The sequence below is a fragment of the Notolabrus celidotus genome, chromosome 19 (genome assembly GCF_009762535.1).
Source record: "Notolabrus celidotus isolate fNotCel1 chromosome 19, fNotCel1.pri, whole genome shotgun sequence".
Classification (NCBI taxonomy): Eukaryota; Metazoa; Chordata; class Actinopteri; order Labriformes; family Labridae; genus Notolabrus; species Notolabrus celidotus.
In genome coordinates, this window is record NC_048290.1 from 23,298,815 (window position 1) to 23,313,177 (window position 14,363).

Below are 14,363 nucleotides of genomic sequence, written 5' to 3' on the forward strand. Positions count from 1 at the left end.
ACAGTCCCCTAATGTTCTGGAAACATTCTCAGCGGGAAGTTTTCTTTCTGTTCACAATTTTTTCTCAGATAACATACTCAAAAAAAAACTTCAATAATCTGTGACCCAAAGAATGTTATCAAAACATCCTTTGAATTTTAAGGAAAAACATTCTGTCTTTGTTCTAATTAAATATCACCAGAATGCTTAAATAAAACATTTTGTGATTAGAGGCATCAGAAACGTCCTGAAAACATTCTGTACATGTTGCTTTGAGAATTGTGCTTCTTTGTTATTAAGTAACATTATGGGAACATTTTACAGAAAACATTCAATAATCTGTTATCTAAAGAATATTATCAAAACATCATCTGAATGTTAAAGACAAACTTTTCTTCTTTTATTCATTGTTAACAAAAAAGGAACATTATTTAAATCAATTACCACCCTTTAGATGTTCTTTGAATAAAACATCATCTGAATGTTAAAGACAAACTTTTCTTCTTTCATTGATAGTTAACCAAAATAAGGAACATTATTTAAACCGATAAACATACTTAAGATGTTCTTTGAATATTACAGTCAAAACCTTGTCTGTTACCTAAAGAATATTATCAAAACATCATCTGAATGACGAAGACAAACTTTTCATCTTTCATAAATCGTTAACAAAAAAGAAACATTATTTACTAAATAAACATACTTAAGGTGTTCTTTGAATATTTCACTTACAACCTTGTCTTGAAACATAATCAGAACTTATAGGGAATGTTAGCCAATGTAGTGAGAACTTTCCCTGCTAGCTGGGTGATTCCTATTTATTTACAATGTAGCTGCTTCATGTTCCAGGTCAGATAGTTTGCCGAAGCAGACTGCAGGCTAAATGGAAACTGAAACTAAAAGATTAAATTACGCCTCACTTTTTTTGCAGCATATTTTGTGTTCAATAAACAAGTCATAATTAAATAAACCGTGTGTGAATGTGAGCAAGAGGACAACATTCATTATACTATCAAAAGATGACAAAATTAATACTCTGAAGCTAAATCTAGCAAGAGCTTAGTGTAGCCTAGCATGCACTGAATGCACAGGTATTCAACCAGCTAACAAGGTCCAGCTCTTCATAGGTGACAAAACATGCCAATCAACATCAGATCTCACTTATTCACCATTTACATACACAATATAAAGCTCTAGCTGGCAAGATGTTGACAGAGCAAATAATTGACAGGTGAGGGAAACTAGCTAGCGAGGGTCTGTTCAACGGTAACAACACTCACAGACCATCACCTCCACAGCTCACATATTTACCATATTCACACAGTGGCCATTTTCCTATAATGTTATGCTCAGGATGGGAATCTCTGATAATGTCACTATGTTATACTGCTGTTTGGGAATACCTATATGAATGTATGGAAATCTGACAAATGTTTGTTTTTATGCAGGCTAACAAACAGGCCAAGACTCCAGGTCTTCACTGTTCACAGCACAGCACTCCATAAATCACCAATGTATCATTTCTTAACTCAGGTTGTGGTAAGAATGAAGCAAATTAGATAAAATAGGTTGAGGTGAGCTTAACAGGACCATCTAGAGGATTCTGTTATCTTTGGACCACAGGCTAAGCTGTTTCTCTCTCTCTCTCTCTCTCTCTCTCTCTCTCTCTCTCTCTCTCTCTCTCTCTCTCTCTCTCTCTCTCTCTCTCTCTTTTTTTGTGTTTTTTGCTTAGCTATGCTAATGGCTGCTGACAGTATAATTGTATTTGTATACCAACATGAGAATGTTTTTTTTCTTTTCTGTACTGTAAAATTTGGTGTATAAGACACAACTTTAGTACATTTTTCTTATCTAAAAAGTGAGCAGTGTCGTTCACACCAGTGTAACCAATATACCAGAATGCTACAAAATGTGTTTCAGTAATTTATCCAGAAGATGATGCTCAGAGAATCAAGCAGCCACTTTGCTGCACAAAGTTTGCTGATACATTACAAGGCCAACCAGTCTAGTGGTACCACTTGCTAACGCTTTCCTTGATCATCAGGTTTAAAAGGCATTTCAAGAAAACTGTGGTTTATACTTGAGTAAATAAATCTTGTGGACTGCTGGTTTGATTGAAAAGACTCTTCAATTTAAGACTACAAGTGACCAGTGGAGCAAGCTGGCGCAAGTATCAGGGAATTGGTTAGGGGCAGTGAATTTGCCCATACCTCACAACTATCAACGCCAGAGTAGGCCGTGTTCGACTACCATTAGGGTAGCTGGCAGGGTGGTAATAACAGATGTTGCTAAAAAGAGATACACATCTGCATAGAAACTACTCATTTTGATCCTGATGGAAGTCTTCCAGCAGGAACACAGTTTAAACCCTTTTCTCTCCAGAAACCACCCAAAAACAGGCAGTCTTTTATTGGTGTGGCTTTTATTCCAGGTTGTGTGTAATTCACAGAAAGCAATATGCTTTTTAAATAGTCTGAGCTGGAGCTTATCAGTCTCTAAAATGATTTTTCTTAACAAGAATTTGGCAGCACCATAAACAACATTTAAATTGTATCCCATTCATTTACATTCTGCTCCAGGCCTTCTAGCAAGTGCTTTCAAATGTGTAGATATGAGTCAAACACAACAATAAATATACATGTATGTGATTTTAAGGCAAGTCACCCTGATACTCAAGGTAACAAGAAACTCAAACACTGAGAGAATATTTCCAATTTTCCAGGTAAAGCACCCTTTGTAAGGAATCTTTGAAAGCCATTGAAGCACCTTTATCTCATTATAATGACAAAGGGAAATTGTGGGAATAAAATCCTGCTCCTGTTAATGAGCCAGCTCGATATGAGGGTTACAGACAGGAAAGTTATTTAACCAAACATTAAACAAATAAACACACCCCCACATTCTTTGTTTGGAAGCAGCTACACATATCACTGAAATTTGATTAATGTTGTGTGCGATGCATCCAAATCAACCACATAGAAACCCCCTGTTGAAAAAACACAAACAAACGTCGCCCATTGAGAACGTCTGCCTCTTGCATGATGCTGCTCTTTGTTTGCATCTTTCCACACTGGTTCACTGCAGATAAGTGTGGCGTGTGCTGAGAGAGCTGCATGTGGTTCCACTGGTTGGTTCTTCAAGGGGTTTCTACAGCACTGACAGGTCTATTCCCCCTCTAAATATGAAGGGATTGTCTCTCTCTGCTGCACCTGAGCCTCCTGCCGGCTCTATACTGAGACGAACAGACTTCTGAAAACATGAACAACAGGCTTTGTTCTCTCCCGGATCTGCCACAACTTGATGGATATGTGATGGCTGGGATTCGAAGACTTTAATCATTTTCACACAGTTGCAACAATTTTGGAACCACACTGTGAATATTTGCTTTTGTTTGCTTAAGATTGAATAAAACGTACTAATGCAGCTTGTTGCATGTCAAGCTTGTGTTTGCAGTAAATACCATAACACTTTTAGGTATCCAACATAGGCACAGCATTCTTTCAAATATAACACAATAACTGTTTACATGAGCACAACGAACATATTCCAGTGCTGTCATTAAATGTCTCATCACTCATAAGTCAATAAGTCAATAAGTAGGCATAAAAATACAGTTATTCAATACCAATGTTTAGGTAACATTGGTTGTCTTTAATGACACAATTCAGATCACATTCTGAAACTAAAGTGTATTATTATACCTCTAACAATGCATCCCAAAAAATTCTAAGCAACATAATTTGTGAAAACAACAGAAACTGAAGTATTCATTTCATGTAAATAACAGAAAGTGAGCCAGTTTAAAAAACAGCTCAACACTCTCAAACTCCTCTTATCAAGCCTGTCATTATTCAGAGAACAAAGAGTGTGTGTTGATTGGAATTTATGACCACTCAAGGTTAATCTGCATCCCAGGAGATAAAGCAGCAATGCTGGACATCCAGTAGGGAAATGATTTGCCCAACCTGAAGCCTGCCATGATGGTGAGCACCTCAGCCAGACATCCATCCTATCATCACCAAATTAAGCCTCTCGGGAGATCTGAGAGTTGTCTACAGGGGCAGAAGACCTGAAAGCAGCGAGGTGAGAGACATCAAAACCACAGTAGCGGACAACCAGGGGAGTCAAGATGGAAATATTCAGCAAAAGATGGAGGAAAACTCCTCGACATTCAATGACTTACTGTTTCAGTCGGTCCAGAGGGCCCATCCAGACAGAACAGTAAGAAATAGGATCACATAACACCACAGGACGACTGAGGCTGCACAGGTACAGTAAGAAGTCTGAGTTATAGGAACACATTATATAAGTCTTCACTTTCACTGAAAAATGTGAATTAGATATGGAGAAAAGAAAATATCTGCCTGAGGTTTCTGCCTGTTAAAAGGAAGTTTTTCCTTGCCACTGTACCTTGCTAAATATTGCAAGGTGCAATGCTCATGGTGGATTAAGGTGGGGTAAGACAGAGTCCTACCCTGTCTTGAAGTTGGGTCTCTGTTCATTAATTGACATAGAATCGTCTAGGCCTCCTATGTTTGTAAAAGCGTCTTAAGATAACGTTTGTTGTTGGCGCTATACAAATAAAGATTGATTAATTGATTGAAATAATAGATCCACGGTTGAGAGTCTGTTATCTGACATAAGTTTTCACTAGGGATGTGCAGGTTAAGTCAATAAATTGATTATAGTTAGTTACAGTCCAAAACAAGGTATCATTTGCTGTACTTTATAGGCTTACAAAACTGTCAGCATATCTCAAAGCTAGCAGAGAGCCAGGTTTCCACAGTAAGCTTCTGTGATACCTGCAGGCCAGTCATGAAAAATGACCCAAAAAAAACGCAAAACAATGTTGAAAAGTTTTGAGAAGAGATAAATCAAAAGTTATCTGAGACCACAGAGACCTGGTGGAGATCTGCAGCAGTGAAGACAGTCTGTCAGTCCGTTTTCTTCTTGTTTACATGAGGAAACTACCTGGAGTCTGACAAACAAATTAAAGGAAATACTGAGTCCTGTTATGGTTAAAAGCAATAGCAGGTCTGCTCTGCACTGACATTCTTACTGCGTCTCTTTATTGCTGCACTTTTCACTGAAATATTCCGGTGAAACCTTTTATCACTGTTGAGCTTTTCTTCAGGGAATACATTTACCATTGAATAAAACAGCACTAAGTGGAGAGTCATGAGTTATAGTTTGAAAAAAACACCTATTTACCCAGACATCAAGTTACTATAGATATAGTAACAGCCTCTATAAGACCAAGACATCTTTGTGTAAAACCATACAGGCAGCACAGCACTGTTTACAGCTTTTATACTTTGTAACTTGATTTTCATATATGGTCTCATGTCCCCATTTTCCCCTCATCTTGCGAGCGTTGAAAAGATATCTATCTACTTGTAATGTGAATCATGTTTATCTCAGGGTAACACAGGTAATTCTTAAGATAAACAAAGTGGAACAGCATTTTCTCTGCATGGCAAATGCAATCTATAAAACTAACAGTGCAGAAAGAAGTTACAGAAATCTCATCAATGGCCCCTACACCACGACAGCTTAGCGTCAAACATTCATTTGGGATTATTGATTGCTTTTGTAATTGACTAAAGAAGCTAGTCCTTTCAGAAACTATGAGGTCGCACTACAGACGGCTTTTATGTGATCAGAATTGAAACAGCTACACAGAGACAAGTGTTAGGCATGTCAATATCATCTATTTATACTTGCTTCAGACAAAGACCACCTTATCATGATTGGGTTCAGTGGAGAATAAAGTTTGGTAAAATCAGAATTTTGTTCACAATTAACAAAAAATGTAAAAGAAAGATCAACAGAGGAGTGATACGTCTTCCATGACAGAGACACATACCAACTCAATTAACGTGTCTTTAGTAGGGCTGTTACACCCTGGGTGTAATTAATTAAGGGCATTTATAATCACTTCTATAAAATCCCATTAGTTTGCATTTAAACAGTTTTAAATCCATATATTAACAATGTTAAGCAAGTTTTATTAATGTTGTGATTCAGGAATCAAATGAATAGAGAGAAATTTGCTTTGTTATTTTGACTTTTACAAGTAGATTTAGGATCAAATGAATGCTGCACTGCTACACCAGTGTGGTCTGAACCCTTTTTAAGTTGATATTAATAATGTCAAGCAATTCTTACTAGTGTCTTGAGGTGATACCATCAACTGATCTGCGACAGATGGACACTCTGCCGGCTTTTGTGAACGATTGCCTGCTGAGATCAGTCAGATCAGCTGCACCTGTATGCTTAACTCGCAGACAGTAGCTCAAACTCAAAGTACCGTTTGGCTCATTGTGCATTTTACTCTTGAATGGTCAGCTGAGACGTCTCAAAGTTTTTAAATTGAAATGTGGCATTCAAAAGTGCAGGGGAATCTTAATTTTCTATCATGGTGGCAGCTGGACGAAATTGCAAGTACAGTGTGCCAAAAGGGAAATAAAATAACATGAGGTTAAAAATACTAATTTGGCCTTTGTTACATCACAATTAATGTTTTCACACTGACAGCAGTGATGGTGATTTTTTAAAATGGGTTGGGAATATTTGACTTATTTAAAGCTACCACTACAAATGTTCTGTTTGTGTTGACTTTGGTGCCCCCTGTGGACAAAACAATACATCCCCTCTCTATGTTATCTCATTCTTTACATAAATAAGTTGTTTTCTTGCAAAAACTCTCATCCTTCATTCTTTCAACACTATCATTTTTTACTCACTGCTTAATTGTCAAGCAAAACAAAAAAAGGCATTCCAGGTCCATGTGCCATTAATGGCATCATCTGACACCTATGATGGCAGCAGAACAATCATTACAAATAACTCTATAATCAGTCTTATAACCTGCATTGCTTTTATAGCTGATATAAAGGCATCAGCATGACTTTGACTGTGCTTCATAACTGGCTTAAAACTTCAGAGAGAAGCTTTGATTGGCGTTTATTTTTCAGAAGAGTTGATACATTTCCACTCATCAAAGATTAAAACTTGTATTTGCTGATCTAAAAGATTAATTGTTTATAGAAAAGTCTTGAAAAACTCATGAGAAGTTGAAACACTTGATATATTTATGTTAAATAAGCTTCAATTTTGCATTTCACAAGAGATTTCACCCCAAATGACACTTTGTGTGTGATAGGAGTGAAATATTGTAATTCATATAGACGGTATGTGATCAAGAAGCCATCTTAATAATCCCCAGACTCCTTACATAATGATTTATAATGTTAATTTATAATACTTTAAATTCCTCACAGAGGAAGAAGGAACTAAAGAGAAGTTTTTGTGTAGAGAAAAATTGGATACACAATAGGGATGTGCTAAAAGCAAAATATGTGTTTGTTTTTTATTGTTTTGTTTTTACCGTTACAAAGAAGGCTCTTAAGATGTCAGCACAGATGACACATCTCTATATCTCCGCTAATGATGTTTTTTCTGGATGGATGTGATGCTCTCTGTTAAATTTATCATGAGGTCACTTTGTCTTTTAACAAGGAGGTCCTTTAACTGTCCTTCAAACAACACCATTATTAGGTTGTTTGTTATTCTTATGGATTTAGATGGGAAGGATTTTTAAAAAATGACCTCGGGCATGAATTTCAGCTCTTCCTGTCACACTGCTGGACTCTTCCCCATCGCTGCAGGTGTAATTGGCAATTAGACACTTGCGTACAACATGAGCTGCAATGCACGATGATTCATGAATATTTGATAATAAAATGCATTACCGCAATTCACATTCACCAGGGCACCTGCTCTGTCTCAGTCAACTTCACTGACACTAATTTGTCCTTGGTCTGCTCAGACTGTACAATGCTCCTTTTTATAAGTAGACCAGGGGTTTAATGCAGCCTGTTTGAAGAGGGTTATGATGTCATCAAGCTGTAAAACCTCCTCAATTAAAACGTGATAAAAAGATGCTTGTCTTGAATGTATTAGTCATTGCTTGAAGCATTTATATTACTCAGTTGCAAAGTTAATGCTTGTTTTTGGAAAACAGACAAGCAGACATGTGGGTATTGTCTGCAGTCTGTTTGCAGTGTCTCTGCATCATTCTCTGTTCAAGTGTCTGACAACAGATTATGATGGATTCCTTAAATTACCTGCGACTGTGGCAGAAGGTACGCATTGTCATTAACAGCAATAGTTAGAAATCCCTGGCATCCTGAGGAAATATTCATCATGAATCTTCGTGACCAGTAGCAATGTAATTCATTTCTGCTCACAAGCTGTGAGGCCACAAGAGCAGCAAAAAGTGCTTATTGAATCTTTACATCATCATGTATTCAAGTGATGTATTAAAATCTAATGAGGGCATCAACTGCTGTACCACTCGGAATCTATCATTGCCTGAGGGTATGTGTGGGGACTGACGAGGCATGCTGGTGCGACCCTTAAATCCTGAGCTGTGATTGGCTGATGGCCACGACAGAGGCAGAAAACATGCCTTCAAACAGGAGTGCAAGGAGTGGAAAACAACTCGTTATCTCCCTGAAAAAAGAAATGTAAGTTGGGATACAAATGGTCACATACTTTTTATAACAGAACTTTGTATCTTGTTAATTAACAGTCTATTAAAGGAAATCTATAAAAATACCATCAGCAATTAAATGTATTGCAATAAAAGACTGACAGCTGACACATTGCCTTTTCAGGTGAAATAGAAAACTAGCAACTCTCTTTTGGCTCTAAATATATTTGGCCAGAAGTTGTTAATCGCTAATTGCTGGCTAATACAGAGACATTGGCCATCGTAGCCAGAGGCATATATCTTTGGATAATAGCTGATAGGTATTGAGATTGAAAAGACTTCAACACAGTCTGTAGCCCAAAGAGGAGTTGTGGCATCAGGTGATAATAATCCAGTAGCTCATGACTGAGGAACTCCTCTTAAATCACACAAGATCATTTTATAAATTTTTCATAATAAATATTGATTGTGGCAGCCGTAAGAATCACGCTTATATTTCATCTTTGTTTGTGTTCGACTTTGATGGCTTGTTGGTGCGTTACTGTGACGGGAGTAGATAAATACTGACTTCAACTGATTATGTTAGACTTCTAACAACTATTTTTCCACATTGCTCTACATGCCTCTCCCATCCCTGGATAAACTTTATAGCCCATGGTGTCTCAAGAAATTGAGAAACATCCTCAGGAACCAAACACACCCGGGACATCACCTGTTTGAACTTCTGCCCTTGGGTGGGAGATACAGGACATTTAAGACAAGGACAAATAGGCTGAAAAACAGTTTTTATCCCAGAGCAATAAGTGCACTAAATGCCAAGTAATGCAATTTAAAATGGGACTGTGCAATCTTCCTGTTCACTGAATGCCTGCCTGTTGAATGCTGGATGGGTCTCATGTTTTTATTTGTTTTTATTTATCTATATTTGTCCACTGTTTTTATGGTTATATGATTTTTTTCTTTTTCTTTTACTACTGTTCTTTGATGCATCTTTTGCACTGAAAGGTGTTGCACCTCAATTTCATTGTACAATGTACAATGACAATAAAGATATATTCTGTTCTATTCTATTCTATTCTGTTCTATTCTATGTCCCTAAAAACCATACATGTCAAGCCTAGTGTATATAACTTGTAATATTTTCTTGTTGCAGTACGTCAGTTTGGTGGCTTATAAATAAACAAGACACCAGACGTTGTTATATAAAACCTATATTGAAAACATCCACTTGTCTGACAGAGTGTTGATGCCATCTGAAGCCTGCTATCCTTACCACCTCCATTTAATCCCACAATCAGAAAAACATGGCTGCTTCCCCCGCGGCCGACACAAAAACATCTCGACAGGTGGAAAACAGCTTCGAGGGTACCTTCGTGTTCAATATTGAGGTCTCGATGGAGGACAGGTCTCTTGGGAAGGATCCGTGGAGAATACCTGAGAAAAAAAAAGAAGCTCTGCCTTCAATACCAATATGAACTTTTTTCTAATGAAACTGGTGACGCTGTTCAGCTTATTTTCAACTTTCTGAATATGTTAAGATGAATTAACTACTTTGCTGTACACTCAAATCTTTTTTCCCCCTTTCCTTTTTAATTCCACTGTCATGTAAGGGCTTCTCCCTTGAATCCCTTCGACAGATAATGGGCTTACCCACCGAGGATTTAAGTTTCTAGCTCATTTTACAGAAGACAGATCTCTCTGTTATTTTCTGGTCAAGCTTTCAGCCGCCTTTCCACTTGTGTAGCGTAGCAATGAGGGTGAAACATTACTTTTGTGTGAAAACTCAGTCTCCTTGCTGCTGAAAAATAACATCTTTCTCCCACAAAAACACACAAACAGTGAATAACAGCACAGATTATTCCATCGATATACATTTTACCACCAGGACACATTATTGGACTTTGAGTGGCTGCATTTGGAGTCTGTCTTCTAAGCTGCTGTATCTAAAGATAAATATAACATCAGTGATAAATAAACTTCACTGAGACTGAGCATTAAGTGCACATTTATCAAATACTCAATACACACAAGAAGCTCTATGGCTGTCACTTAACATGAATGAATAAAAACACGAGTTCTCCTCTCCTAAATTTATTCTTTTTCAAACTTATTTCCAGATAAAATACAGGGAGACACTTAACTCTTCAAAAGTGTTACTAGAACTATCCCAAATTCACGTTGCAGCTAGTGGATATGTTCTATGCACATGTAGATGAATACCATTTGCATAATGTAATGTTCCTCGGATAATCATATTGAATTCTTCAAAGCCACTGGAAACCGAAATCCAGAGTAGACTTCTAACCACGTAATTTAAGGTTTAATGTTATAACACTCTATCTGCCTATTCTGTCCAACAGTTACATTCTCTCTTCAAAAAGTCTTCTACCATTCTCCACCTCCCCACCTTATACCTGTCCTTCCCTTCCTCAACAATACACTTGTCCAGCCAGCCATGCAATCAGATTCTCCACTCACCTGTATCAATTTCTTTAATTGTTCCCACACCTAACATACTGTACTCCTTCCATGGTTCAGTTGTCGGTTCACTGTCTTTGCTTCTTCTTGTTACACCGCTTGCGTTTTTCTTTATATTTTTCAACTCTTGTATCCTGGACCTACTTGCCAATCCTCACCCTGGGTTTGGGTCCTACCTTCCTTTCCCGCACTACCAACATTAAAATACTTACAGTTAAGCATTTTAAAGTATCAGAAAATATTTGAAATGGTCCTACCTGCCTACCTTAATTGCACCAGTCAGGCTATGAGCATCTGTGCTTGGGTCCTACCTTCCTGCCGGTGCGTCCAACTCTAACATGTATAGACGTAAGCATTAAGAGTTTTAGAAAGCATTTTAAAATGGTATTTAACTTCTGACAGTTGTTTTATCTAGCCCTTGATCCAATCATTAGAAATGTCATACAGCAGCTATATTTCTGTATACACTTTATTCCAACACAATTTGTGGGTCTAGTTTTGATGGCTGCGGGTGATAGCTAACGTGTGGGTGTTGAGTTTTGATTGCTGTGGTCTTCTGTATAAGACTGTGGCAGGAGTAGTAGGCAGTAACAAAGCACATTTACTTGAATACTTTACATTTTGTGAGAATCTGTACTTTACTTGTGTGTTTTTTTTTTTGGTTGTTCCCATTATTGTTTCTATTATTTTGAAGCTGCAAATGCACTGCACTGATACCATGCAATCAAACAACAATGCTTTGAGATTTTTTTTAAAGAGTAGATTACTTAAAAGGTAAGTATTCTGGTACTTTTACTCTAAGAAATAATTTGACTAAGCAACTTTCACTTTTATTGAAGTAAAATGGACTAGGAGTGAAAGGATGGCCTAGTTGATTTGGCTCAAAATGAGGCAAAAGTCAAAGCCGCAATCCAAGTGTATTTATTTTCAGTGGAGAAATAAACCCATGTGCTGCTGTGTGTAATGCATACCTAGGGGATAAGGAAAAAAAATACTTAAAGGAAAAAAAACTCTTCAACAACCAATGTGACTTCAACTTCAACCAGCAACTCCCCCAAGGACATCCAGACACCTGATATATATCAGCTGGCTCATACCAAGAGTGAGGGCTAAATTATTTGTAATCAATTAACTCATCTGAAACTCCTACCTGTTCTGCAAATGATCCAAACACATGCAGTGGGGTTACAGAATCATTATCCGAAAACATTTACATAAAGTTCATTCTCAAATTGCATTTCAAAGAGCATTTGTCATTTCATCTGTCAAAACACCCCTCCACCTCATTCAGACATGGTGCCTTCCACTTGGCACACCTCCACATAAGCCAATGGCAGGCTGCAGTTCTGTTTGGCAGTTCCTGGTTTTGGATGTGGGATTCAAGCATTGCAATGTAGGAAAGGTGACAAACAAAAGATACATTTAAGATGTTTAACAATGAATACAATGTTTTATGTACAGAAACAAACAGTGTGTGCTTTGTTTACTTGAAGATGTTTTTTTCTACATTCATTGTCAAAGGCCTTCACACACTGAGGCAGCATGCCATGCTAACTTTAACACAGGCCTCTCAGCCAGCTGGTTGTTTAAATTAGAGTGGCCGTGTAACCTAAGGGCATGCAAGTGTGCATTTTACAGGGCACAAGGTAACAATGAAGTTGTGTACCCTGTCCACCAGGGTATGAAAGTTTTTATTTGGCATCTATATTCTGTGATGTTGAATGTCTGCAGTGGGAGTTCAGCGCCACAATAACACTGCACTAGCTAATGCTAAAGAGCTATCATTTAGGAGCTTGTTCACTGCTTTGTGAGAATATAGGGGCCTCAAGCTAATGCTGCTGGTGTATACTAACTGCTAACTGATTTGGATAGCTCAACATCAGCTCTTAATTTATTCAGTAAGCAGTTGAAAAAGCTTTGAGCCAGGCAGATGTCAATCATCAATATTTAAAACAACTTTTTCTACTAGTTTGGGGAATTTATTTTCACTCTGGATCCTTTATTGGCTAAATGAATTTCTTTATTTGAAGCCAAATTTCCATTAACTTGAATTGTCTGTTTGCATATTAATAATCATTTATATTCTTTGATTAAGTTCATGGGGCATTGGTTTTGTTTGCTGGCACAGACTTGTTGCTTACTCTTGCTCTCTGTTCAGCCATGGCAGCCTTCTGGTGGGTCATTACACACGGATAGTGACACATTGGTGGGACGACTTGCTCTTCAATATACACCCAGGAGGGACCATCAATCAGGGTGAGAGGCACAGCGCACTGACACATTCTTGATGGGTGATGACACTAAATATGCTGTCATTTAGCCAGAGACTGAAGCCAGACTCAGTCAGCGGGCCTCGTTAAATGTCAGACCTGCTTCCACTGGCACAGTTCCTGATCATATGGCAGGAAGATGTATGCATGCATGTGTTTATTCTGCTTTCTCATAGACGGATCATCTAGAAAAGTCTCTCAGCTGGCCTGTAAAGGTTGATTGAACTCCTGGGAATAAAAAAAACTATCGTGGAGAAGCTTTTGAATTATCTTGGGGAGGTCAGGATTCCATTAAATTGCATCCTTAGTTGTCTGAGATGTAGCGAGCCACTCTTTTTAATACACACTCCTGCTAGCAAGGTCAAGGATAATGGATCTTTTTGTGTATTTTACTCCTTTGTCCACCTTGACACAAACCTTCTCATACTTCCGTCTAGACCCAAAAATGTAACCTTGGGGCTAAACTGTTAGCCCTTGGGTACCTTGTCTTGCACTAAAGTCAATTATGTTGCGGTAATGCATTATGTTAGGAAGCATTCCCCGGACAATCACTCATTGTCTGCTCAAGATGGTCGCACAGGCTCATCCTCCTCATCTCCCATTCCATTACAGTGCAGGCTGGATCTGTGTGAGGACCTGTTCCCCGTTTCTCACAAGGTCACCCTGCACCGTTCACAGGCAGACCCGTGTACTGTATGTTTACAATTGCATGACTCAGGATCGATTACAGAAACCTAAATCTTTGAGGATGGTTATCTTTCACTGTAAACTGTTCAGATTGAGGATTTTATCAATATTTCTATGTAAGATAAATATATGTAAATAAATACATATTATATATATTATAATTATATGTAAATATTTATGTAATTTAAACTCCATTTAAAAAAAAACACATTTTCCACCGATGCAGTTTGAAGACAACTTTAGCAAATTACCACGCAGTTAAGAAATCATTACCTCCTGTCTCACACTTTGCATAAAAAAACATCAAATGTATTTTTGTAGGGTAAGGAGAAACACAGAGCAGAAAAGGGAGCTTTTATAAAAGCAGCATTAAAAGTCAAGTCACAAAAGCGCTTTGAAAAGGTGGATCGATACCATTCCTGTGACCAATTTTACAGTTCTCCGGGTCGGTT

The 14,363-nt window shown here is 37.8% G+C and overlaps 1 long non-coding RNA gene across 1 annotated transcript; it reads left to right on the top strand.

Moving 5' to 3' along the window:
• Positions 1-12,275: 12,275 nt before the first annotated feature.
• On the top strand, positions 12,276-14,072 carry LOC117830783. The gene is made up of 3 exons (XR_004634840.1): positions 12,276-12,356; positions 13,113-13,210; positions 13,837-14,072. It is a non-coding gene; the product is annotated as an uncharacterized LOC117830783 (long non-coding RNA).
• The last annotated feature ends 291 nt before the right edge of the window (positions 14,073-14,363 follow it).